Source organism: Vombatus ursinus, unplaced genomic scaffold, assembly GCF_900497805.2.
Source record: "Vombatus ursinus unplaced genomic scaffold, bare-nosed wombat genome assembly UNPS02005659.1, whole genome shotgun sequence".
NCBI classification, from domain to species: Eukaryota; Metazoa; Chordata; class Mammalia; order Diprotodontia; family Vombatidae; genus Vombatus; species Vombatus ursinus.
In genome coordinates, this window is record NW_020945437.1 from 25,223,461 (window position 1) to 25,250,372 (window position 26,912).

General features: G+C 44.1%; 1 protein-coding gene across 1 annotated transcript in view; it reads right to left on the reverse strand.

Moving 5' to 3' along the window:
- The window catches only part of P2RY2 (purinergic receptor P2Y2), a 57,102-nt gene extending 33,182 nt beyond the window's left edge, over window positions 1–23,920 (reverse strand). Inside the window, exon 1 of the mRNA XM_027848224.1 lies at window positions 23,872–23,920. The gene's annotated coding sequence lies outside the window, so the exon portion shown is untranslated. The remainder of the gene's footprint in view (window positions 1–23,871) is intronic.
- Window positions 23,921–26,912: the final 2,992 nt, after the last annotated feature.

Consider the following 26,912-nt stretch of genomic DNA (forward strand, 5'->3'; position numbering starts at 1 on the left):
ATTTAACAATCAGGTGGGGGAGGGGTCTACACACATTTTTAAGCTCAATCTGCATTGTTAACACTTTCTAAACTCTGGACTGTCAAAAAAAACCAAACAAACCAATAAATCAAGCCCTGAACTGAAGCTGATTTCTGAGGAGTAAATGCTCACACTGAAAATTTAACCCTCAGCTCTCATGAGCTGGTCAGAGCTGGCTCCAGTACACCCTTAATTTTGTTGTGGTGGTTGTTGTTGGGGCGGGCAGAGGGTGGTATGGTAGGCTTGAGGAGAGAAAAAGAATTGGAACAGCTGCTTTGAGGAATGCTGTAGGAAATCAATTAAGCCAAGCATGTCCTAGAAATCACTCTCCCCTTTCTTTGCAGAAGTGAGAGACTACAGGTATAGAACACTGTGAATGCTATCAGACTCCATAGTTAGTTTTACTTTCTTTTTTATTAGTTTTTTCCAAAAATAATTCCTTGGTGGTGGTGAATGATGACTAGTTTTGCTGATGTCTCCCTTTGTAGTGGAAGTTAAGGGATATATTCAGAAATGAAGGTGATGCAAAAACAAAACAATAAACATTTTCAAATTAATTCAAATGAGGCAAGTTTTAAGTTTTAAAAATGAATGTTAAAAATTGCTTATATGTAACTAGGGGAAAATAAAATACTAAACAAATATTAAAGAAGTTAAATAAATTAAAAGAAAATTCGAATGAGGAAGAGTAAAAGGATGGCCTTAGAGAGAAGGCCCATTGAGATAACATCAGCTTGTAGGAATGTCAGCTAGCTCCTCCGGCATGCTTTCTATCCACAAAGCTGTTAAATGGGAGTTGAGGAGGCAGACTGGGGAGGATTATGGCAGCATGAGTGGCAACTGATCAAGGGGGCAAAGGGATGTGAGAGGACAGAGCAGTATGACATTGAACTGGTGAACTCCTCGGTCAAGTTTGAGAAGGGAGGAAAGGGAAGCCTGAGGTGGAGTCATGGCTTGGGAGTGCAGGAAGGCTGCAGGAACTAGAGGTCACAGTGAGAGCGAAAAACAGATTTTAGAGGCAAAGGGAGAGACGGAATGATGATAGGAAGCTATGATCAGATATAGAAGCAGAACCATTCGTTGTGGGTAATGAGGACATCAAGGGCGGTAGCCATCCCCGTGGTGGGCTGCAGTGGAATCAAGGTCTAGATCACGGATGCTGAGGGTATTCGAAGAAATATCCTGTATGTATTAACATCCCCTAGTATCAGGGCAGGGGTTGGGGAAAAGAGGAAGTTGGTGAGCAAGACTCTGAACCTGTTGGGAAAAGAAAAAGAGCTGTGGTCTAAGCTATGAGGTAGAGGCTAGAACTGGGGGAGGACAATGACCTTGGGGCCAGAAATTAGATGCAATGAAGACCAAGATAGGACAAGAGTGTATCCCTGGTCCAGAAACAGCAATGAAATGGAAGATATGCCCGGAAGTGGCTAGGAGTATGCCTTCTCCTGTGCCTTTTGGACCAATGTGAATAGGTAACATGTATGTAATAGCCACCGTTTATATAGTACTTTAAGGTTTGCAAAGCACTTTACATATGTTAAGTCTTTTGATCCTCACAACAACCCTGGGAAGTAGGTGCTATTATTATCCCCCTTTTATAGACGACAAAACTGAGATTGAGAGAGGTTAGATGACTCTAGAGGTCATACAGCTCATAGCTCATTTAAGCATCAGGCAAGATTCAAACTCAGGTTTTGCTGACTCTAAGTCCAGCACTCTGGGCACTGGCCCACCTAGCTATATGACAGAAGGCACCTCTACTACCAGAGATGGCCAGGGTGACCTTGTTTTCTTGGGGAGTCAGAGGAGGAAGATAAGGGAACTTTGTTAAGGATAAAATGGGGTTCTCCAGGACACAGTAGAACAGACAAGAAATGCTGGGTGGCTCTAGAGTGAGACCCCACCCAACTAGAAGGCCTTCCTTCTGTTTGCAGGCACGTGGCCTCGAGGCCACAGTTTCCCCACCACTGGTTTACAGAATATAATCTAGGCAAATTCCAACCCTAAAGCACTGAACTCATCCCCTTGCCCCACTCCATTGCAGTATAGGGAACTCAGCTCATGAAGGGGAAAAATCAACCAGAGTGGTCCGGGCAGAGATGGATTCCTTCGTCCAGATTGCTGGAAGCAGCTGAGTCTCATGATCAAGTCATGTTCTCAGCAGGAGCAGAAGACTTTTAGCCCACCTCCACATTTAGTCCACTCTCTCACTAACTGTTCATCAGTCAGGGTTGATTTTCACCTGTCAGGGGCACCTTCTTTTCCAAAGGTATTTAAATATTCAGGGATCCCCACGGTTTTGTCTGAGATAAACCACACCACTAATTTATTGATTATCAGCTAGCCTAATTAATAAATTGATTATTAATTACCCAGAAACTCTGTCTCTTGGGCTTTTTATTCATCTCAGAGAGTAAGAAGTGAGAATTTAATGATTCTAAAAGTTCACTCTTCTAAAATTTTGAGGTTCAAAAATGTGCTGGATGCATGGTTCCAGGACTCTGCAGCTGTTCTGTGATTCTATCATTCTAAAAGTATGGATGGACCCCCAGCAGCATTTCTGAGAATGCCTCATTCCTTTACATTTGTACAAACATACAAACACACATTCAAATACATACACACACACCCAAAACACATGAACCTTACTTACTCACCTTAGACACCTGTGCCCTCCCCCCACCTCACTGACCTCTCTCTTACCCTCTACCTTAGATCTCCAGAGCCAATGGGGCAGGAAGAGGACCTTCAAAGGGGAATCAAGAGTACTACATTCCATGTGGAAATGGCTCAAAGATATTCTGGAGTTAGTGGGAAACAGAAGAGGTCAGGACCATTGGATTTATATGTTATTGGGATCCTGGTACAACCTTACAATTTTAAAAATCACTAGACCATTTCCTCATTTTACAGATAAGGAAACTGAGGCACAGAAAGAGAGAGGGGCTGTCCCAAGGTCACAGAGTTAGTGGCAGAGCCAGGATTAGCACTCAAGTTCTCAAATCCAGGGCTTTTTGAATTCTGGTGTGCAGTTTGCTTCTCAGACAGAATTGTCCTAGCCCCAACTTTGACTCCCACTCTGGGGAATGCTCAGCACCTGAAAGCCTAGCTTTGGAGCAGTAGATCCCATCCCATTCTCCTACCTCACCCCCACCCCTTGGCCCTGGCCCACGATCTGGCCTTGGCTTTGGCAACAGCTGAGATAGATGTTATCAAGACTCTTGCAAAACACCAGGGTACTGTGGGCTGAACAGTCAAACGGATGGAAGGAGGGAACGAGGGAGGGAGGGAGAGAGGCAGGGAGGGGACCACAGGCTGTGGACCTGACCTCCCCCAGAAGTTCTCTTTGAACATCCAAGCCCACACTAAGTTTCCATAGCCCTGAAAAGTCTGAGATACATCTTAATGAACTTACTCAGGGACCATCCTGCCTTCTTCTCTGATTATCTGGGGCCTGGGGACATATGTGTCCCCCTCTCAAACTAAGGGTGACCCAAGGCCAGGACTGGGGCCTTCCTGAGGTCAGGGACCATGTCTCCTTCCTCAGACCTGGGAGGACAGGGGCTGTGTTCCCCTTGAGACCTAAAATCTGGATTGAATAGAAGCATTATTAAATCCAGGTCAGGAAATTAAGAAAAGCTCTCTGTGTTAGAACACTCCACCATTTACAAAGCACTTTCCTCACTATACCCCCAGCAGGTTGGTAGTGTCATTAGGTTTATTTTCATCTCCCATGAGGAAGAAACTGAGGCACAGAGAGGAGAAAATGGCCTGCCCACATAGCTGCTGCTGCTGTTCAGTTGTTTTCAGTCCTTTGTGACCTCATTTAGGGTTTTCTTGACAAAAATACTGGGGTGGTTTGTCATTTCCTTCTCCAGCTCATTTGATAGACAAGAAAACTGAGGCAAACAATGGTTAAGTGACTTGGGCAGGGTCACATGGCTAGTAAGTGTCTAAGATCAGATTCAAACTCAGGTCTTCCTGACTCCAGGCTTATTGCTCTACCCACTGCACCACCTAGAATGTTATATATGAAACTTGAATCCACCATAGGGCACTGTGGGGAAACAAAGATGAGTAAGATATAGTACCTACCTTTAAGGAGTTACATTCCTCACAGGTAATAAACAGAAAAGACAGGATTTGATCTCATGTCTCCTTATTCTGAATCAGGAGCTGTATGCATCAAGTTGCCTGTAGAGAGGTTTATGAAAACCAAAAGAATCTGGGATAAAATGGGATTACCTGGCTAGAAAGGTCAGCTGAGTCAATATCTAAGGACCAAACCTACTCATCCCTACAAGTTTAAATGAGCTTCTGTTTCTTCATCAGTAAAATGGGCATAATAAGAGAATGTAGGCTTTGTAGGCTGACAACAAAGGTCCAAAGAGTCTGAAGAAGTTGCCCAGGTTTACCCAGGCAGCAAGGAGCAGAGTCCTCTGGCTCCAAACCCATGAATGCTTCTACCATCCCTAGCTGCCTCCCAGATACGATGTGGGACTTTGCTTCTCATGCCTCCCTTTACCATCCCTTCCTTCTAGGCAGGATTAAACAAGAGTTTAGGGCATCTCTCCTGCAGCAAGGAGATTGGCTGCCTAGCCCATGGCCTGAGTTCCAGTGTGGGTGGACAGTCTTCCCCTCAGGGGTCCCATCTGTCCCTACCTTCAGATGCCATCACTCCCCACCAGAGGAATCTGAAAATACAGGGAGGGAAACGAGGCAGAGAAGGTCAGCAGCTGATGTCGCTACAGAGAGCCAGAACAACCGCCCACCCACCCAGCAGGGCCCCCAGCTGATGGCCTTGATCTAGAGGTGTCTCAGATACTTGGCAGGGGGATGGGTAAAGAATGAGGTTCTGGCTCTGGCAAAGCCAAGCTAGGCTTCCTAACCTACTCATCAGACTCAAGAAGCCACCTTCAAAGCCCAGCTCAAATCCCACATCCTTCAGAAAACCTTCCCTGACCATCTCAGGGCTATTAGGATCAAAAGATTTCAAAGTGGAAATAAGTCTGACCCTCTAATATTTCAGAGAAGAAAGCTGAAGCTGGGCTCAGAGGGGAAAGGACAGGAGTACACAGAAGATTTCAAATGACTGTTAGAATAAGACTGTTTTCTGGAAGTCACTCAAAGTACTACAAGAAACCTCGGACACTGTCTAGTTCAAATCCCTCATTTTACAAATAAGGAAATACAGGAAATAAAGAGAAAGATCTTAACTTGAGAACTGGAAAGGACCTTAGAGATCATCTAGCCCATGAGTCAGATTTACAAAAAATAAGAGCCATTCCCCAGTTGATAAATGGTTAAAGGACATGAACAGGCAGTTTTCAGAAGAAATCAAAGGTATCTATAGTCATATGAAAAAAAAAATGCTCTGAGTCACTGATTAGAGAAATACAAATGAAAACAACTCTGAGGTACTACCTCACACCTATCAGATTGGCTAACAAGACAGAAAAGGAAAATGACAAATGCTGGAGGGGATAAGGGAAAATAGGAACACTAAGGCATTGTTGGTGGAGTTGTGAACTAGTCCAACAATTCTGGAGAGTAATTTGGAACTATGCCCAAAGGGCTAATAAAACTGAATACCCTTTGACTCAGCAGTACTACTACTGGGCCTGTATCCCAAAGAGATCAAAGAAAAGGGAAAAGGACCTGTTGGCACATAGTAAGCATTTAATTAAAAGCTTGTTGACTTAAGAGAAAACCTAAATTCAAGACCTTTCTGTAACACACACTTCCCTGTACCTGACACATATAAGTGATTAATAAAGGCTTGCTGATTGATTGATTGACCTCTGAAAATAGTAGACTGATTAGTGGCTATAGCTTTCCCTCAAATAGCCCTTGGACTAGGAGAGAGGACCAGTAGATATAGGGGGAGTACGTCCCTGATGGCCATATTCATAAGAAGTAAGTTGTTGTAATGTAGTATCAGGTCTGTTACTTAATAGCTATGAATGTGGCAAACTCAATCCAGAGTTCTCAGTTTTAAGTCAGAAGGCCTGGGTTTGAATCCCAGCTCTGTTTTACTACCTTACTACCTCTGTGACCTTGGGCAAATCATTTAACTCCTCTGAAACAGTCTTGTAATCCCTTTCTATGTCAATCAATTATTAACATTTATTAAGTGCCTACTATGTGTCAGACTCTGTGTTAAGCACTGGGGATATAAAAAGAGGCAAAAAGTAATCCCTGAACACAAAGAGCTACAATCTTATGCAGGAAACAACACGTAAACAAATAATATACAAAGGAAGCTATATGCAGGATTAATAGGAAATAACAGAGATAAGGAGCTGGGTTTGGGGAGGCTTCTTATAGAAGGTAGGATTTTAGTTGGGACTTAAAGGAAGTCAGGGAGGTCAGTAGGTGCAGATGAGGAGGGAAAATATTCCCTCTTCCTGGGGGGACAGCCAGAGAGAATTCCCGGAGCTGAAAGATGGAGGAGTGTCTTGTTTGAGTACTGTCCAGGAGGTCAGCGTCACTGGGTCTCAAAGAGTACACGGAAGAAAATAAAGTGTAAGAAGACTGGAAAGGGAAGAGGGGACTAGTTATAAAGGGCTTTGAATGCCACACAGAGCATTTTGTATTTGACCCTGGAGGTGATAGAGAGTCACTGAAGTTTGGGGGGGGGGGGGGCAGCATTGGGAATATATGTGATATGGTCCAATCTGTGCTTTAGGAAAATCACTTTAGTAATTGAGTAGAGAGGATGAATTGGAGTATGGAAAGACTTGAGGCAGGCAGATCCTTTAGCAGACTATTGCAGTAGTCAAGGCATGAGGTGAGGAGGGTCTACACCAGGATGGTGGCAGTGTAGCAGAAGAGAAGGGGATGTATTTGAGAGGTGTTGCAAAGGTGAAATGGATAGATTTTGACAATAGCTTGGATGTGGGATGGTGAGAGACAGCGAGGAATCCAAGATAATCCCTGCATTGTGAATCTGAGGCACTGGGAAGGTGGTGTTGCTCCCTACAGTAATCAGAAAAATAAGAGGTGAGAGAGAGGAGAGATGATCAGTTCAGTTTTGGACATATTAAGTTGAAGATGTTTACTATATATCCAGTTTCAAATGTCTGAAAGGCAGGTGGAAATGCAAGATTGGAAGTCAGCAGAGAAGGATAGGTAGATTTGAGAATCATCAGCATTCACCAGCATAGAGATGGTTATTGAATTCATGGGAGCTGCTGAGATTAGCAAGTGAAGTAGTATAGAAGAGAAGAGGGCCCAGGACAGAACCCTGAAGGACATGTACAGTTAGAGGACAAGATCTGGATGAGGATCCAGGAAAGGAAACTGAGAAGGAGCAGTCAGTTGGATAGAAGAACCAGGAGAGAGCAGTGTCCTGAAAACCTAGTGAGAAGAAAGTATTCAGGAGGAGAGAGTGATCAGCATTGTTAAGGGCTGCAGAGAGATTAAGAGGAATGAGGATTGAGAAAAAGCCATCATTGGATCTGGTAACTAAGAAATCACTTTGGAGAGAGCAGTTCTGGTGGAATGATAAGGTCAGAAGCCAAATTGTAAGGGATTAAGAAGTGAGAAGAGAGAAATGTGGAGGCACCAATTGTAATGGCCTTTCTGAGAAGTTTACCTACAAAGGGCAGAAGAGATAGGAGTTAGCAGGGATGGAAGGATCAAGTGAGGGTTTTTTTTTTAGGATTGGGGAGGTATGGGCATGTTTGTTATGCAGCAAGGAATCAGTCAGTAGACCGGAAGAAATTGGAAGTAAGTCAAAAAGTGGAGATGACAGAGGGGACGATCTGTTGGAGGAGATGGGACAGAATGAGATTACTTGAACAAGTAGAAAGGTTAGCCTTGGTGACGAGTAAAGTCACTTCACATGTGAGACAGGGGTGAAGGAGGCAGAAGGCACCTGAATGATGGATGAAGAAGAGGGAAGAAGAGGGAGCTCATAACAAATGGCCTTAACTGTTGTGTAAAATAAAAGGCAAGGTTCTTAGCTGAGAAAGTGCGGTGAAGAGCAATCATGGAAGACTTGAGGAAGGATTAAAAGGTTTGGAAGGACCACTGTGCAGAATGGGATAGTGAGTTGAAAAAGGAGAAATGTACCAGGCACTGCATGCTCCTCCAGAGCAGGGACTATTTCATTTGTCTTTGTACCCTCAGCACCAAACACTGACCTGTTGGTTCAGTGGTTTTTTTAGTCTTTTCTAACTCTCCATCACCACTTCTGGGGTTTTCTTGGCAAAGATACTGGAGTGATTTGCCATTTCCTTCTCCAGCTCATTTTACAGATGAGGAAACTGAGACAAATAGGGTGAAGTGACATGCCCAGGGTCACACAGCTAATAAGTGTCTGAGGCCAGGTTTGAACTCATGAAAATGAGTATTCCTGATTCCAAGCCCAGCGCTCTATCCATTGTGTCACCTAGCTTCCCATGGCATATAGGAGCTTAATAAGTGCTTGTTGACTGAATTATTGCATGAGTGTGGCCCTCCTGAAGGAAACCTCCTGTAGCTCCCCACTGCTGACCAACATAGTATTTATCAGATGGCAATTTATTCTACATATATTTACCTATGTATAATATATACAGATACAGATATCTATGTATAATAGAACATAAGCTCCAAGGGAGCACAGCTTGTTCCCCTTTTGGAGTTTGTGTGCAGGCACACAAAAGTGCTTAATAAATGGGTAGTGATCTTGTGAAGGACTGATTGATACTGGCCCAGTCTTCCAGCCATTCCATTATTCTGAAACTTTAATCACACCATTCCCCAGACTTAGAATAGACTCCACCCCACCCCATCTCTCATCCCTCATTTTCAAGTCCCTCCCTTCTGTGGAACTGTCCAGCTGAAGGTGATCTCTCTCTCTTCAGGTTTTCCTAGAGCTCTTGTTCTGGATCTGTGCATTGCCCCCATGACACTCCACCTTCTAACCTAGTTATTTATGTGCCTATTGTACTCCTCTTATGGGCTGTTGTTCATCTTTCCTTTTCTGAAGAACAGAACCAGTGACATTACAGAGCAGTGTCTTGACTTGTGCATGAATTGGTTTTAAGTGAGGCAGAGTTGCACAGTCATCAACCTCACTCTCTCTTTCAGAGTCATCTAAGTCCTGTGGCATGACAAAAGTCAAGAGAACTGGCTGATGGTGCAGGATACAGTGGATGACCTTGGCTTCTTTCATGTCTAACCAAGCTCTAAGCCCTACCCCTCTCCCCCCCACCCCCAGCACCTGCTTCAGCTGTCTTCATGGCTGTAGGAACAAGTTCTCAGCCATCCATTCTACCAGGGAAGTCTTCACATGCTTGGGGGTAGACACCCCCCAACTCACAACCCCTTGATTATAGTCAACCTGGTTTGGCCCATTTGTCTAGACAATTTACTGAGGTGTGGCCATCGTGCATACTACAGCTTCTTGGAAGCACAGGTTGAGAGCTGTGTGAAGGTGGATGAGCAATCCTGAAAAGGGTTTGGCAAGCCCTCATACCACAGGCGCTAGTCCTCCTGAACACCCCACACACCCCTCCTATAGGCTATAAGTTCATGGAGGGCAGGAACTATATGGTTTTTCATTTTTCACCCAGTCACATTTGAGCATGGGGCCCCAGTACACAGTAGGTGCTTAATCTATTTTGTGAATTGAGTTATTCATAATAACTCCCATTTCTATAGCACTTTAAAGTTTCCAAATATTTTCCCCACAACAACCCTATGAGACAGATAGTGCAGTCCCATTTTCTAGAAGAGAAAACTAAGGCATAGAGAAGTAATTTGCTCAAGATCATACAACTATTTAGGTCCAAGTTAGGTATCCTGATTCTAAGTGAAGTGCATTGTCTGAAACTATACTGCCTCTTGTGAACTAGAATGGGCATCTGGAAGATTTCCCCAGGCAAGATACACCTAGCTTCAGATGGCTATTTAGGGGAAGCTGGTACAGAAACCCCTACACAATGAACTCATGGGGCACAACTGGGCCCCAAACCCCTGCTGGCTTCCAAAGACAACTAGACAGCTATCCTGAAGACACCAGACTCCAGAGATGTTTTGGGCCAGGAGCTTGAGATCAGAAGGGGGGAAGGAGGAGTATGCAGGGGAGGGAATAACCCCAGGGGAGGGGAGGAAAGAGAGGGATGGTAAGTATAGACAGGGAGAGAACTTCTTAACTCCTCCAGGCCAAGCTCAGAGGAATATGGAGAAAACTGAGCCCCACCCTTCCTTCACCAGGATGAACCATCATTATCTTATTAAGAAGCTTGAAGACAATTCTGGGTGGAGGGCAGAAACCTCTTTAGGCAGGATTGGAACTCCAAACTCCGGCACTAGATTCTTCTCACCTAACCACATCCAGGATTATAAGATTTAGAGAAGAAAGGGCATTGAGAAATCAACTAGTTTAAACCAATGGCTGGTCATCTTGCCTTATGTCTTGCCACTGGACTCAGAAGGAAATAGTGAGGCTGATGACCGAACAGCCCAGGCTCACTTAAATCCAATTCACTTGCAAGTCAAGACATGACCTTCCAGACGTCAGATGACCCTCTTCAAGAGCAAAGGACTAACAACAACAAACAAACTGTTTAAGTCATTAGGTAACTAGGTGGCTCAGTGAATAAGGAGCCGGATTTGGAGTCAGGAGGATCTGAATTCAAATCTAGCGTCTGATACTCACTAGTTGTGTGATCCTGGACAAATCACTTAACCCTGTTTGCCTCAGTTTCCTCAACTATAAAATGCTGTAATTAACAGCACTTACTTCACCGGGTTATTGTGAAGCTCAGAGAAGACAATATTTGTAAAGCATTTAGCACAATACTTAGCACACAGTAGACATTGTATAAATGCTTCTTCCCTTTTCCATTCATTTTTCAAATTAGATTTAGAGATGAGGTTATTTGCTCAGTCACAGAGCATATTAGTGACAGAGCCAGTACTGGAACCTATATCTAATGTTCCCTTCAATTATTAATCATAATTATTTTTGTTTGTATAGCATTTTATCCTTTTCAAAGTCCCTCCATTTAATTGGGTTTTTTTTGTTTTGTTTTAGTTTGCTTTGTTTAGCCATTCTTTGTACCCAGCTTTTAGTCTGACATATAGTAGGCACTTAATAAATGCTTGTTAACTTGACTTGACCTTCCCATAAATTATCTTATTTGTTCCCAATGGCTTCAGGAAAAACTTTGGATTCCTGATCCTGGCATCCTTCTATAATCTGACTTCTTTTTCAGTTTCCAAACACTTCACACATTACTCTCCTGGGTGTCAGCCAAACAGTAGAATGGTTTTGTCCCTTTCTCCCCTTTAAATATCTTTCAAGGCCCCTTCCCCCACCATTCAAATGCTACCTCCTCCTCTCTCTATGGGGCAGCTAGGCAGAATGCCTAGCCTGGAGTGAGAAAGACTCCAAAGACATTAGTTGTGTGACCCTGGGCAGGTCACGTAACCTTGTTTGCCTCAGTTTCCTCATCTGTCAAATGAACTAGAGAAGGAAATGGCAAGCCATTCCAGTATCTCTGCCAAGAAACCCCCAAACTGGAGTCATGAAGTGTCAGACTGGACTGAAAAAAAACAAAACTTCTCCCTATACCCTTCTCATCTAGTCTAACCCTATTATTTTACCCAGGGAGAACTGAGGCCCATGAGGAAAAAGACTTCTCCAAATTTATCAAAGTGATGTAGGACTAAAACCCAGAGACCTTAACTCATCAGCCCACTTTCCCAGGCCCCACACTTGCACCTGCACCTGATAAGGGAGACCAGGGAGTCTGGCCTTTTGGTGGTTCTTGGGAACATCAATTCAAAGGGAGAAAACAGCTAAAACTCTGTCCTCCAAGCAAACAGCAGATATGAGAGTTTATCTTGTTCTCAGAAGTTTGAAATCTGTTCTTCTCCAGTCCGTTCATTATCTGTCTGCAGAAGCCATTTTATTCCAGCTTTATATCCAGCCTAGACACTGGAGGAAGCCTATGACTGTTAGTCATAAGACCTTTAGTTAGTAAAAGACCTTTGGTCTTTTTACCTCCTTGACCCGCCTTTCCCTTTTTTCCTCATCTGTAAAATGAAAGTCTTAGATTAAATTAAAAGTCCTTAACCTCAACTCCTTGAACTTGAAAAAAAAATGTATATTTTGATAATTATATTTCAATATCATTGGTTGCCTTTGTCATCGTCTGTATTTAAAAACATTTTTTTTTTCTGGGAAGAGTTCTACAGCTTTAAAGAGCTCCATGAAACAAAAAAAAGCTGAACTACTGCAGATGATTTCTGAGCTCTCCTCCAACTCTAAAATTCAATAGTCTAAGGCCTTCCCAAACTCTGACAGTATCTTTATGACTTTATAATCATAGTTTTCTCCAAGGACATGGGATGAGTCCTTCACTCACAATCCAGAGGAGGGGTCTGGACCCCTTCTTTCTAAGTTATCTTCCCCAGAATCCAGTAGCAGGGGAACTCCTCCAAACTTTACAACTCAGTTCCCTTCTGGTACTGGGTCTCTTTATGACCCAAGGGGCTGGGCTAAATCAGGAGTTCTTAACCTGGGGTTCACAGACCAGGGGTTTCTGAACTTGGATGGGAAAAAATACATCTTTATTTTCACTAATCTCAAAATGAAATTTAGCATTTTATTTAATTACAAATGTTAAGGGACAGCTAGGTGGTACAGTGGATAGAACACTGGCCCTGGAATCAGGAGGACCTGAGTTCAAATCTAACCTTGGCCATTGACTAGCTGTATGACTAACTTAGCCCCAATTGCCTTAAAAAAAAAATGAATGTTTACAAAAACCAAACATTATTCTAAGAAGGATTTAATGGTTTCACCAGACTGTCAAAGGGTTCCAAGAAACAAAAAGAACTGCTGGGCTAAATGATCTCTAAGAACTTTCTGAACTCCTGCTTCAGTAGTCTCTGTCCTTCCAAGGCTCCTTCCTAGGCCCCTTCCGTGTCTAAGCACAAACACTCTATGTTTCAAGGGCCCTTCTACCTCTAATGTTCCCTCTCTTTTTGACTTATCTCCCCCCTCCCCAACCATTTCCTGCGTGTCAAGTACTCAGTCTCTACCACCACTACCACCCCCAACCCCCAACCCCCTCACTGATTTGCTCTTGCCAAACTTTTCAAATTGCCAGATTGGTTGGGAAGATGAGGAGAGAGAAGGCAAAAGAGCCTCTATTCACTGAACAAACCAGTCAGTCACAGAGCTTAAGAGAACTTCCTTACCCACCCTTTCATCTGACCGTCACAGAACTCCTAGGGAAGAGATGGGAAGGGATGATTTGTCCCATTTTACTTACAAGGAAACTGAGGCTCAGAACAAAGAAATGATTTGGGTGGGGGGAGTGATTCTCTTTATTCTACCCAGGAGGAAATGAAGTCTCAGAGTTGGGGAAGTGGCTTACCTAGGGACACACAGTGGTTAATGACTGGCCAGAAACTCAAGCTGATTCTCAGTCAAAGTTTTCTCTATTGCATTACGTTATTATCTTATTTTGAGAGCTGAAGGAAGATGAGTAAATTAGCTCAGTGAGCATTAATCATTATTTAAGATACCAATTTCCTCCAATAAATTTAGCAATAAAATGAAATACATTTTCCCATCCAAATATGCCCCTCCTGACCTTCCCCAGCCCCAAAATGAGACACTATTTAGATGACATCCCTGGGATCCAGAGTAGGCCATTCAGACTCCTCCAGAAGGATCCTTGAAAGCAGCATGTAAACTCTCTCTCCTCCCTCTTCCATCCCCACCCCCACCCCACCCCCACCCCCAATGACTTCTGAGAGGAACATTTAGAATCTTTCAGGAGGATCCCCAGGGTGACCATTTAGAATCCCTGTGGAAGATTCTGAAGAGAAAAAGACTCCAAAGTAGCTTCTAACCCCACTCACTTTGGCTTACTCTTTGCTTTTAATCACATTTCCTGCTCCCTCCTAGAAAAAGGCCACTAGCCGAAGATTTATCCCAACTGCCCCCTGCCTCTCAGGAGTTAGTGGTTAAGCCCTCACCTCTCCCTAACCAATTCTGGATCTGCCCCTCACCCTCAGCGAGGCAGCGAAGGATACATCTAGCCCTTCTCCCCCGTCCCTATGGCTCAGGCTCAAAGGGTCTGGTCTGGGAAACTAGAGATAGGACGTGTCCCCTTTGCCTGGGCTGGTGATTGGGGGCAGGGGAGGGAGATATGTTAAGAAATTATGAAGCTCTCGGCAGAATCCCTTAATGCATTAATGAGCTTCAGTCTTTAATAGGGACTCCTGAAAGCATCATCCTCTATAAGGAAGTCCCTTGTAGAAAGGACAAAAGTAAAATCTTAATTAGGTCTCAGTGGCAGGGGATGCCCCCAGATAAACTAGTATGACTTGGACCTCTGGGAGGATGTAAGCAACTAGATGCCACACTACTGCAGGTCCTGGAGTCAGGAAGACTCATCTGGTCTCAGACACTTCCTAGTTGTGTGACCCTGGGCAAGTCACTTAACCCTGTTTGCCTCAGTTTCTTTATCTCTAAAATGAGCTGGAGAAGGAAATGGCAAACCATTCCAGTATCTCTGCCAAGAGAACCCCAAATGGGGTCATGAAGAAAAAGACAAGACAAAAAAACAACAACAACAACAAATCTGGGAGAACAGATTGTTGTGGAAGGAGTCAGCAGACTTTTGGGTTGCCCTACCTAGTAAAGAGTCAACAGACTACTTTCAGAGATCCTGGGAGCATGGCAATTAGGGGGTGAGGGGATGGAGGACCACCTTTCTAAGAGACATTAATGGATTCCTTGCAACAGAGACAGCCACATTCAAACTTTCAGAGGGATTCATTAGGGTGAAAAGGGAACTAATTGGGGGCAGCTAGGTGATGCAGTGGATAGAACACCGGCCCTGGAGTCAGGAGGACCTGAATTCAAATATGGCCTCAGACACATAATACTTGCTAGCTGTGTGATCCTGGGCAATTCACTTAGCCCCCATTGCCTAGCAAACAAAAAAAAAAAAAAAGAAAGAAAGAAAAGGGGACTAATCAGAAGATTGGGATGCTACCCATCAAGCACCCCCAAGTTCAGTTCCCTGCAAAGGAGAGAACAATCCTTGGGGGGATGGTCTAGATAGGGTCTGGAGGTCTTTAAGATTCCCTCTCCCAGAGAGGAGAGGAATTGTACTGAATGTTGATGAGCTACTGTGAAAACTATGTATCTTCTACATTACTTATGGGTTCATATGATTCTTTTGTCTACATTTTTTGTCCAGTGAAATAAAAAGACTGTACCCAATAAATGGATTTGTTACCCTGAGGGTCTGGTATAGTATCAAGGGAACTGTTTTACCCACATCTGTAGAGATTCAGAAATGAACTATGTTCAGAAATTCCTCAGAGTAAACGTGGGTGTGGAAACAATGAGCCAAAAACATATTGATATTTGGGGGTAGTCTCCAGGATCAAACCTAGTCCATAGGAACCCAGAACTTGAGGAAGGGAGGAATAGTTGAGGAAACTGAGACTGAGAGAGAAGGTTGTGCCCAAGGCTATGTAAGTAGTTAAGTAGCAGAAAAAGGATTTGAACCCAGTCTTCCCGACTCCCATGCCCCATGACTTCAAGATGCATCACTCTTTCCACTACACCCTAGTGTAGTAACATTACTATAATTACAATCCAAAAACATCGGTCAAACTCCCCCCTCACCTCATTCTCCCACCCCCCCAGAAAAAAAAATCACAGATAATTCTAGATTCTCTCAGCAGAAAAAGCCTCAGGGAACAGAGTCTAACCTGTACTTGAAGCAGGAATCTATATGGCAGAAGCTGCTGTGTAGCAGAACGTAACTAGATGTAGAGTTAAGAGATCTAGGTTCAAATCCTGTCTGACACCTGGCTGTGTGCTCAGAGACAAGTACATTTTTCTTAATAGCCTGAACCTCAGTGTCCTCTCCTGTAAAATGGGAATGACATTTGCAACCTATCAACAAGTCTTTTTCAAGCACCAACTATACATGGTAGGCATATATACTTGCTAGATGCTGAGAATACAAAGACAAAAGGAAAAGAGTCAAGTCCCTATGGAATTTTACAACCTAGCTGGGGGAGGCCATGTGCATATCTATATACATACATATACACACATGCATGCATACATGTATACCTATATACATATACATACATGCACAAGCATACATACAGCTAGGTATCAGGTGTTGGTGTCATAGTGGAAAAATTATTGGGCCTGGAGTCAGGAAGACTCATCTTCTTGAGTTCAAATCCAACCTCAGACACTTATTAGCTGTGTAACTCTGGGCAAGTCACTTCACCCTGTTTACCTCAGTTTTCTCATCTGTAAAATGAGCTGGAGAAGGAAATGGTAAACCACTCTTGTATCTTTGCCAAGAAAATCTCAAATGGGGTCATAAACTGTTGGACACAACTGAAAAAATGACTGAACTGAAATATACATATATGTTGGTAGAATAGATAGATAGGTAGATAGGTAGATGGATGTATGGATGGATAGATGGATGGATAGACAGATAGATAGATAGTTATGGGGTTGGATTGGCTTCCATTACTTACAGAAAATAGACACAAGATAATTTGATGGGAAAGGCTTCCTGTAGAGAAGGTGGTAGCTGAATTGAGCCTTGACAGCAGATAAGGATTCTAAGACGCAGAAGTGAGGAGAGAAAACATTCCAGGCATAGGAGACAAACAGCCTGGGCAAAGTCAGGGAGACAGAAGGAGTGCATATATGACAAACATTAAGAAAGCCAGTTTGGCTGGACTGAATAGTTCTTAAAGGAGTGTAGAAGGTAATCATGCCGGAAAGGGAAGTTGGGGTGATTTGTGAAGGGCTTTAAATGCCAAAGAAGAGTCTGCACTTGATCCTGGAAGCAATAGGGAGCAGCACTGCTGCTCATTGAATAGGCTCCCCCCCCCCCCCCCCGCCCCCACAAGGTCAGACCTTATCTCACTGGGCTGAGCTTTAAAAACCTTAAAGCATTAGACAAAGGGAAGCTGTTTTTAAGACACCTCCACCACCAGCGCACACAAACACATACATACGCATTGGATAATAAAACTGTAGATAATCTAAAAATCATCTTTGTACATGATTTAGGAATTTTTCTCTTGTCAATCTGTGTCTTTATTTCTCTGTCTCTATCTCTGTTTTTTTTTCTCCTTCTTCCAGCTGATTTCCTTTCCTAATGAGACCTTCTTCAGGCTAGGCAATCATAGGTTGGTGCAAAGAACTTTGAACTGGGGGTCACAGGACCTGGGTTTTAAATCTGGCCCTGACACTTGGTCGCTGGGTGACCTTCCCCATTCTGGAGCTCAGTTTCCCCTCATCTATTAAATGAAGGGGTTGTTTTGGATGGTCTCCAAGAGCTCTTCCAGTTCTATCTGAATGAGTTGAGAACTTCCTGGAGAATAAACTACTAGGAGGCTCAGGGTATCTGGAAGCAGAGCGCTGCTGTAGGTCACCACCCACCAATTATCTGGATAATTGAGAGTATCTCAAGGATCTAACCCAGTCCCAGGTCCCTGGAGTAACATTCTTGCCCCATGCCCTGGAATCAAACTTGTGTGACTTGAGAACCCTCTTCCCAATTTTCATAGGCTCAGAGAACACATTGGAGTTGGAGAAGAGTCCTGAGGTTTTAGAACACAGAATGTTAAACCTGAAAGGATCCTTAGAATCTAGAATGTCAGAGCTAGATGGGCCCATAGAAGCACAGAATGCCAGCACTGGTACAGTTCTGAAAACACAAGACAGAACTGTCTGGGTTGCGAGGGATCTTCGGACTTCCCTCCACATCCTCTGTTCTTCAGCCAAACTGCTCTGCTTTCCCTGTGGATCTTCCCTGTTCTCTCCAGCCTCCAGGCTTTTGCTCAAGCTTTAGAACATTCTCTCTCTCTGCTTTGCCCTTTCCATCCTTTAAACCTCGACGAGAAGCCAACTCTTCGTGAGCCTTCCCTGATTCCAATACTTCACTGACAACCTTTTCCTCCAGACCCAATCACTAATTTGGTGTATTCCATCACGCCTAAAAGGAGAGCACCATGAAGGCAGGCGCCTAGTACTCATCTAAACTTTGCATCTCCCTCACTAGGGAGCCTGGAGCTTTGCACACAGTAGACACTTTATAAAAGCCTGCTTAGTTGAACTAAACAAGGACCAAAGTGGGGAAGTTATAGGCAAGAAGATTTAGACTCAATAAAAGGAAACACTAACAGTCAGAACAAGACGAGTTCCTTGTCAGAGAAGAATAATACCAATAATAATAATAACTAACATTTATGTAGCACTGTACTAATAAGCACTTTACAATTATTTTCTCATCGTATCCCCACAACCACCCTGGGAGGTAGGCACTATTATTATCCCCATTCTACAGATGAGCAGAGGTTAAGTGACTTGTCCAAAGTCACACAGCTAGTTATGTGTCTGAGGTAGAATTTGAACTCAGGTTTTCCTGACTCCAGGCCCAGCACTCTGTGCACTATGGCACCTCCTAGCTGCCCTTCTTTGGAAGGCAGACATATTCAAGAAAAAGCTGGAGAAAAAGACCCTCTGTTTCTCAATCTCCAAGACTGTGGTCAATCCTGGAATGCACTGGAATACACAACTCACTTATAGAATTTTCTGACATCTGTTGGCACAGTGAGAAGAGTGTTGGGCCTGGAGTCAATAAAACCTGAATTCAAATCCAGTCTCAGACATTCGCTAGCAACTGTGTAACACTGAGCCACTTAAATGGAGACAATAATGGAACCAGCCTCCCAGGCTGTTATGAGGATCATATTTGTAAAAAGCACAGTGCCTGGAATATTGTAGGCACCTTATAAATGCTTATTCCCTTACCCTCCCCCTCTCATTCTTTAAGAAGCTGCTCAGGCACTGTCTTCTACGTGAAGCCTCTCCTAGCCCTCATCTGCTGATGCCCTCCGTCCCAAGCGACCTTGTCTTTAACTACTTTCTATCTACTTGTAATTATTCAGGAACATCGAGGTGGCACAGCAACTAGCATGCTGGACCTGGAGCCAGAAAGACCGTAGTTCAGATCTGACCTCAGACATTCACTGTGTAACCCTGGACAAGTCACTTAACCATTGTTTGCCTCAGTTTCCTCATTTGTAAAATGGGGACAATAATACCACCTATCTCTCAGGGTTGCTATGAGGGATCAAATGAGTCAAGTTTGTAAAGAGCTTTGCAAACCTTAATGTACTATATAAATGAGTTATTACTATCCTGTATAAGTTTTCTTATGCACTTGTGGAAAAAAGTTTTCCGATGTACTTGTGGTCTCCTCCATTACAATGTAAGCTCCCCATGTATAGGAATTGTTTCATTCTTTGCACTTGTATCCCCAGAGCCTAGCCCAGTGCCTAGCACACAGTAGGAGCTAAATAAATGCTGGTTGATTTACTGATTGCTAGGGAGGCTAGGAAGGGAAAGAGATTGGACAAGATGCTATCTGAGATTATAGATGTCAAGCCTGAAAGGACCCTAGAGGTCATCTAGTCCAACCCCCACATTTTGCAGATGAGGAAATTGAAGTTCAGAAAGTAGTGACTTGCCCAAGGCTCCTTCTGGCTCTGATATTCTTTTTCAAAAAAAAAAAAAAAAAGAGGGAGATAAAAAAGTCTCACATTTCTATGTTGCTTTTAAGGTGATTTCCCCACAACAGCCCCAGGTAAGATGCCTCATTACCTCAGCTTTATAGATGAGGAAACTGAGGCTCACTGAGATCTGATTTCCCTGGGATCACCCAGCTAGGAAGTGGCAGAGTGGGGCCTAGAACTGAGGCCTCCTGACCCAGCACTTTCTACTACACTGACAGAACTCTTACTCAGAGGCACCAGTTCTTCCTGTCCCAGCTTGCCCAGGCTGGCCCCATGCCCAGCTCTTGGCTCTAAGCTACCTACCCCAAAGTTCTTCTGGCACCACTGACCTGAGCCTCAGTCCCCTTATCCCTGGCACCTGCTGCCGGATAACCTTTCCAGCCTCCAGCCCACCCGCTGGGCAATCCTCCTGCAGCTTCTGGCCATGTTTCCCTACTGGAGGACCCTTTCCCTTTGGAGTCCCTCCACCAACTTCCCTCCCTCCATCTCCTCCACCCCCATCCTCCTTTTCCCACATACCAGGATCATAGAATCTCAGAACCAGAAGGGACATTAGAGGACGTCTAATCCAACCCATGAATGGCTAGGAATCCCATCTCTTGATTTTCTGATACGAGGTCATCTGACCTTCACTTGAACATCTCCAGTGATGGGAGACCTTATAAGACTGCTGTTCAAGTACTATCTCTTCCAGGAAGCCCTCCCTGACCACCCCAGTCCACAGTGATCTCCCCCTGTTCTTTACAGAGCCCAAAATATAAGATCCGGGACTGGATCACAGGCTCCTACCTCTAGAGTTGGGAGAGACCCCACTTAATCTAATCTCCTCAGTTTACAGATGGGGAAATTGAGGCCTATCTAGACAAAATGACTTGTCCATTTGCCCACCTCTCACATTGTCAAGATTCACTTTTCAGTGACTTCCTATTATCAGTTAGTCACCTTCTAGAAACTCTGCATACATTTTGTGTTTATACATACAAAGTGTCCCAAAAGTCTGTGTTGTTTCTTTGTTTTTTTCCTCAGTGCTGTTTTAAACTTTTATACCTTAAAGCTTAAACTGGCACTGAGACTTTTGGGATATTCTGTATATTTTATATCCCATTAGAACATAAATTCTCTGAGGGCAGGGACATAGCATAGTGGCTGGAATATGGTGGGTGCTTCATAAATACTTGTTCAATGATTAATCTTACAATTAACTTAGAAATAACTCAGAATGTCAAAACTGGGAGAGAACTTAGATCCCATCTCTTCTAAGCTCCTCAAAGTGTTTTTCAGTCATTTTGTTCATGTCTGATTCTTTGTGAGCTCATTTGGGGGTTTCTTGATAAAGATATATTGGAGTGGTTTGCCATTTCCTTCTCCAGCTCATTTTACAGGAGAGGAAACTGAGGTAAACCAAGTTAAGTGACTTGCCCAGGGTCACACAGCTAGTAAGTGTCTGAGGCTGGATTTTAACTCAGGAAGAGTCATCTTCCTGACTCCAGGTCCGGCACTCTATCCACTGTGCCACCTAGCTGCCCGATTTTATGGATGCCTTCATATTACTGGTGGGAAAGCTGAGGGCCAGAGAGGGAAAGGGACTGAACCAAGGTCACACAGACTCAGAAGCAGAGCAAAGATGAGAATAAGTGACATTCCTAGAGCCCTTACTGTTTGCAAAGCACTTTACATACATCATCTCATTTAAACTTCACAGAAACTCTGTGAAGGAGTATATTATGGGTATCCTCATTTTACATGTGAGGAAACTGAGGCTCAGAGTAGTTTAAGTAAATTGGCTATGGTCACATAGTTACTAAGTACCACAGGCAGGATTTGAACCCAGGTCTTTGGATTTCAAGTGCTAAAAGTTTTGCCCTCTGCTGCTCCAGTAAGTAGTCTAATCTCTCCAGCCAGACAGGGAACTCCCAAAAGGCCATACCCAGATCTCTTCTTCCTTCCCCACAGGACATCCCGAGCTGGGTTCTTGGGAGGAACCTAGTCTCTACATGTCCTACTGGAACTGACCACAGCTCTGCTTTACCCAATGGTAAATGGTACCTTTTCTTCCAAACTTCCTCAACTCCCAGGATACAGGCTCATTACAAGCTCCATTCCACTCCCAGGGCCCAGCACCTTTAGAGGGTACTTACAGGGCCTTACAGGCCTGTATCCCTGAGTATCCAGAGGACAACTCCTTTTCCTCCCTGCCTTCTCTCCCTTCCAAAGCATCCATGTTAAGGGCCATAGAGTTTCCCCTAGCACTTGGGCAATAAAAGTCAATGACCCTCTACTTCAAACTAAATAATGCCTAAATAGATCATCCCAAAAGCAACAATCCCCAAAGAGGAGAAAAATTTTTTAAATCTAAACATACAAAAAAAGCATAATCTAAAACATCAGATAATCTAAAGCAACAAAAATGAGAAAAAACAACCATTAATCTAAAATTAAGAATCATCTACAACAAAGAATCAAAAAGCAATAAAAATCAAAAAACAATGAAAAATCTAAATTCAATTTGATCCCATTCGACAAACATTTATTAAACACCCACTGTATGTCAGGCACTGTGCTAGATAATAAAGATACAAAGAAAAAAGAAACAAAACAATAACCTATAATAATAATTCAAAACAGCAAATAATTGAAAGAGGGAGGAAATCTTAAAAAGCAGATTATCCAAAAATAACAGAAATTTTAAAAATTGGCTCATTCCAAAACTGATAATGCCCAAACAGATGTAATTAATAAACCAAAACAACAGATAATACCTTAAACAATGGGACCTGGTGGACACTACCTGTTTGCTAGCTCTGGAATTGATTTACAGGGAGCCAACATAGAAGAATTCCTGAAAAGTCAAAGGGTTCCCACCAAGCAGATGAGGGACAAGAAAGGCCTCACTCTTCTCAGTTCTGGGTCTCCCCACTAGTAGCACCCAAGGAGGAAAGAAGCTGGGGATGGAGCAGGGGAGTTAGAGTGTGGCAAAAGTGGCAAAAGAAGACCTGATACTGGCTGTTGTGATGCTGGAGTAAGTCCCCTCCTCCTCAGTGAGCCTCAGTTTCTCTCTCTGTAACTAGATAGGCTCTAGGATCCCTTGCAGCCCTAAGGCTTATGATCATATAATCCTTCGGTCCCTGACAGAGTTTGCTGTCTCTAGCCAATTCCTCAAATATTTATGCAGACACCTGCTGTGGTGCCACCAGGCATAGAAAACATTCTTTTCCCCATCTTCGGGTGGAAGGCCCCAGTCCCTGAGGGCGCCAGAGGGCAAGGACTTGCTAAAGTCACATGGCCCATCTGTATCAGAACTGACTCGAACCCAGACCTCCTCTCTCCTAGCACAGGAGTCCTTTCCTCTGGGCTAAACTATCATGTATGTCGTGTCCCGAGGGGGCATGTGAACACATGTGTATAACGTGTGCGGCATAAACTAAAGCTCCCTGGGGGGGCAGGGTGGGGCAAACGGGACTAAACTCGCTGTGGGGAGGGGCTGGAAGGGCAGAGGCCAGAAGTGAGGAAGCCCCAAGAGACCTCTGCTCGCCCCACAAAACGGCCCAGACCAAGACGCAGGGAACGGGCATGGGGCGTGGGGCGCACGTGAAGAGGCGGTCGTCAAGCCGAGCGGGGATACTGGGAGCAGGATCAGCTTTCATGACCCATCCGCTCAATCTACCTAACCCCAGGCCAGCGAACGCTAGCACACACCATCCCTACCTTCTCAGTCTTAAATAGGCCAGAGTGGGATAGCACAGCCCAACCGCACACCATAATTTACACACCCTTTACAGATATGATTCTTGGGGGAGGAAGGGTAGGAAGGAAAGACACACGCAAAGTGACAATCGCACAATCACAATTATACAAATATATAAGAAGTTTGACAAAAGCACATGGAGACACAAGAACACTCTCACGCGACATACTCACAAAGTGAGATACAATTACAGTTACACAAATAATCATCATCTCAGAAACGCACTCATTCTCATAAAAATAAAACTGCAGACGCCCTTGTAAAGTCGGACAGACACAAGACATCCTCACTATGAGACACAATCACACACAGACACTGGTGAACACATAATCGTAATAACACAAATGATCAAAGTTCCCAAATGCACTCACACAGTCGCACACATATAAGCACACTAATTAAGTTGGACGGGAAGGAGCACACATACACACACACACACACACACGCATGCACACCCAGCCCCTCCCTCTTTCATCCCAGGAGACTGGTCACTTGCTCCAGGATCCCCAGCTCACCCGGCACGAAGCCTGCTCTGGGTTCCTTTCGCGTCCCTTCTTTCTCTGCTGCTGAGGCTACTGCTGCTGCTGCCCCGGCAGCTTCCTGCTCCCAGGCTCAGTCCGGAGTCCCGCGCTCTTGTCTCAGCCCCAGCCCCGCCCCCGACCTGGCCCAACCCGCCCCGGGATCCCGAAGCTCAGGGCGCCCCCTCTGTCCGTCGGTCCTCTAGGTCCCTGTTCTTCCTCTGTCCTGCCCTAGGAAAAAGGGAGGGACCCAAGTACATGAGGAAAGACCCTTTACCACCGTCTCTCCCTAACCCGGATTCCTGTCTCCCCCAGCCTCCCCTTCCCTTCTCCACTGTCCTCACCAATTCCATTCCACTCTGTTCCATCTAGTTAATTCAACAAAGTGTCGGTACTGAACACCGGACATACAAAGACAAAAATGAAATAGAAACTGCCCTCAAGGAGTTTGCATTCTACTGGTGGGAAAATAACACCTAAGCAGATAAGTAAATAAAAAATCCATACAAGAGTAACGTAATTAAAGCATTTAATTAATGCTTGTTGATTGATTAGTTGAAGGAGATAGTAAAAGCCGAGCTTTATAGGAAGGCGTTCATTCTGATATACTGATGTGAAGAGGAAGACTTGGACCCTAGCTTGGTGCAAAAAGCAAACAGATATTGCCAAGTGGGACTGTTACATTCAGAGGGCTGCCAGCTTGGGTAGAGGAGTTCAGACCCGGCCATAAGTGAATCATTGAAAGAATACTTAGCCCAGAAAGAGAAGATTTATGACTTGGTGGTTGATGAGTGGGAGGACATGATAGTTGTCTCTAATTATTTGAAGATCTGGCAGGGAGAGGAAAGATAAGACTTTTTCTGCTTGTTACAGAGGGCAGAACTGGAAGCAAAGGGGAGAAACTGCAGAGGCAGATTTTGACTCAATATAAAGTCTGGGTTACAATGAGTCTTCCAAAATGAGTGGGAAGGTCACAGATTTAGAGCTGGCAAGGATGCTATGACTTCACCTACTCCGACCTAATGGGCTACCTTTGGGGATGGTGAATTCCCCATACTTAAGGATGAAGATCTGAGAAAGAGAAAGATATTACTAGAATGATGTAGGGGCTCAAATCCTGATCCTGGAATCAAGAAGACCTAGGTTCAAATCCTGACTCTGATACTCACTAGTTGAGTGACCATAAGAAAGTAACAGCTTCTCAAAGCCTTGGTTTCCTCATCTATATAGTAACACCAGGCAGCTAGACGGTTCAGTGGGCTTAGAGTCAGGAAGACCTGAATTCAAATTCAGCCTTAGACATTCACTAGCTGTGTGACCCTGGACAAGTTATTTAACCTCTGTTTGCCTAATCCACTGGAGAAGGAAGTACCTACCTGGAGGACTTGTTCTGAGACTCAAATGAGACCATATGAAAGTCTTTGCAAAATTTAAAGCATCGTGTAAATAAATGTCAGCTACTCACTAGAGGTATGGATGAAACTAGCTACCCTCTTTGACACTTTCTAGTTCTGCGCTTCTGTGAGGAACCTAGCTTCCCCAGTCCCCATAAATTCCTCTCCCATTTTGATATCCCTACTCGTGCTCCATCCTCCAGTTCCTGATCTAGGAAGGAAAGATGGTTAATTCTAAAGGTGCCAGCCAGCTGTAGGCAACTTCCTTTCCAGATACTTTGAGGGTTCCAGCCCAAACTGATAGTTCCCTCTTCTGAATTCCTTTATATATAGATTATAGAAAAATAATTTGTACTGATGATGTGTTGGTTTGAACTGCTATTTTAGCATGCTTCAAAACCCATTTCTTCTAGGAAGTCTTCTGTGACTTCTCCAATTCACCCTGATCTCTTTGCTCTCTTAGGGTCCTTAGAATCTATCCAACTCATTCAGACCTTGACGGTTTCTTTCTCTGCCTCCAAATAACCCCACCTACTGGATCTAGGAGGGCTAGGGCAGCTTTGTGTCCCAGAGGAGCTTAGAGAGATAATTTCTATGGACAGAATCCAGTGGATGCCTCCAACTTGGAGTTTTTAGGGAGAGGCACAATTACTTGAAGCTAAAAGGGGTGAACAAACTAAAAAGGACCTCCCATCTCCAGTGACTTGGGCAGTGGAGAGAGGAGGAGATTCTGCCTGGGTTTGGGGAAACAAAAAGAGAATGGTTATAACAATGGTCTCGGAGGGAGGAGAGACTCACTGACAAAGGCAGCATGGAAAACATTAAATTTGGAGTTGGAGGCCCTGGCTTTAAATCTTCATTCTCCTACTCAGTGGTTAGGTGACATGGGGAAAGTCCCTTTCCCACTCTAGGCCTTGGTTTTATGCTCTGTGAAATCAAGGAGGTGGACTAGAAAATATCTAAGGTCTCGTCTAACTCTAAATATGATGATTTTATTGTAGCAACTGAGAGAGCTTGGGAAAGACTTTATCAGTCTGAGTAGTGGGAGACTATAGCCCTTGTCCTACCCAAAGAATGCCTCCCACCAGATCACTATACTCTTTGTAACTGTCCTGTGCTGCCCTAGAAGATAGATGGAGAGAGAGAGGAGTCCCAGGAGAGGAGTGAGAGGGAAAGTCATGAGTCTTCTGGGTTGGGTCATGGGAAGAGTCTTAGAATTTTAGCCAGGGGGGAGAAACTAGAATTCATAAAGGTAAAGATGATGGGCAGAATCTAAGATGAAACAGATAAAAATAAAGGCACTCCCCCACCCCAAAAAAAAAAATCACCTGTCTCACTACACGGGATGGGGGAGGTTTGGCTGGACAGTAGTTTTTGGTTTTTTTTTTTGAGGCAATCGGGGTTAAGTAACTTGCCCATGGTCACACAGCTAGTATGTGCCAAGTGTTTGGTCTGAGGTCGGATTTGAACTCAGATCCTCCTGACTACTGTGCCACCTAGCTGCCCCCTGGACAGTAGTTTTAATGAAGAAGATCTCAGTCTAAAAGTGGACTGAAAGTTCAAAGAGACTCCATAGTGTGATGTGGAAGCCAACAAAGCTAACATCCTCATCATCATCATCAAAACTGGCATTTAAATATCGTT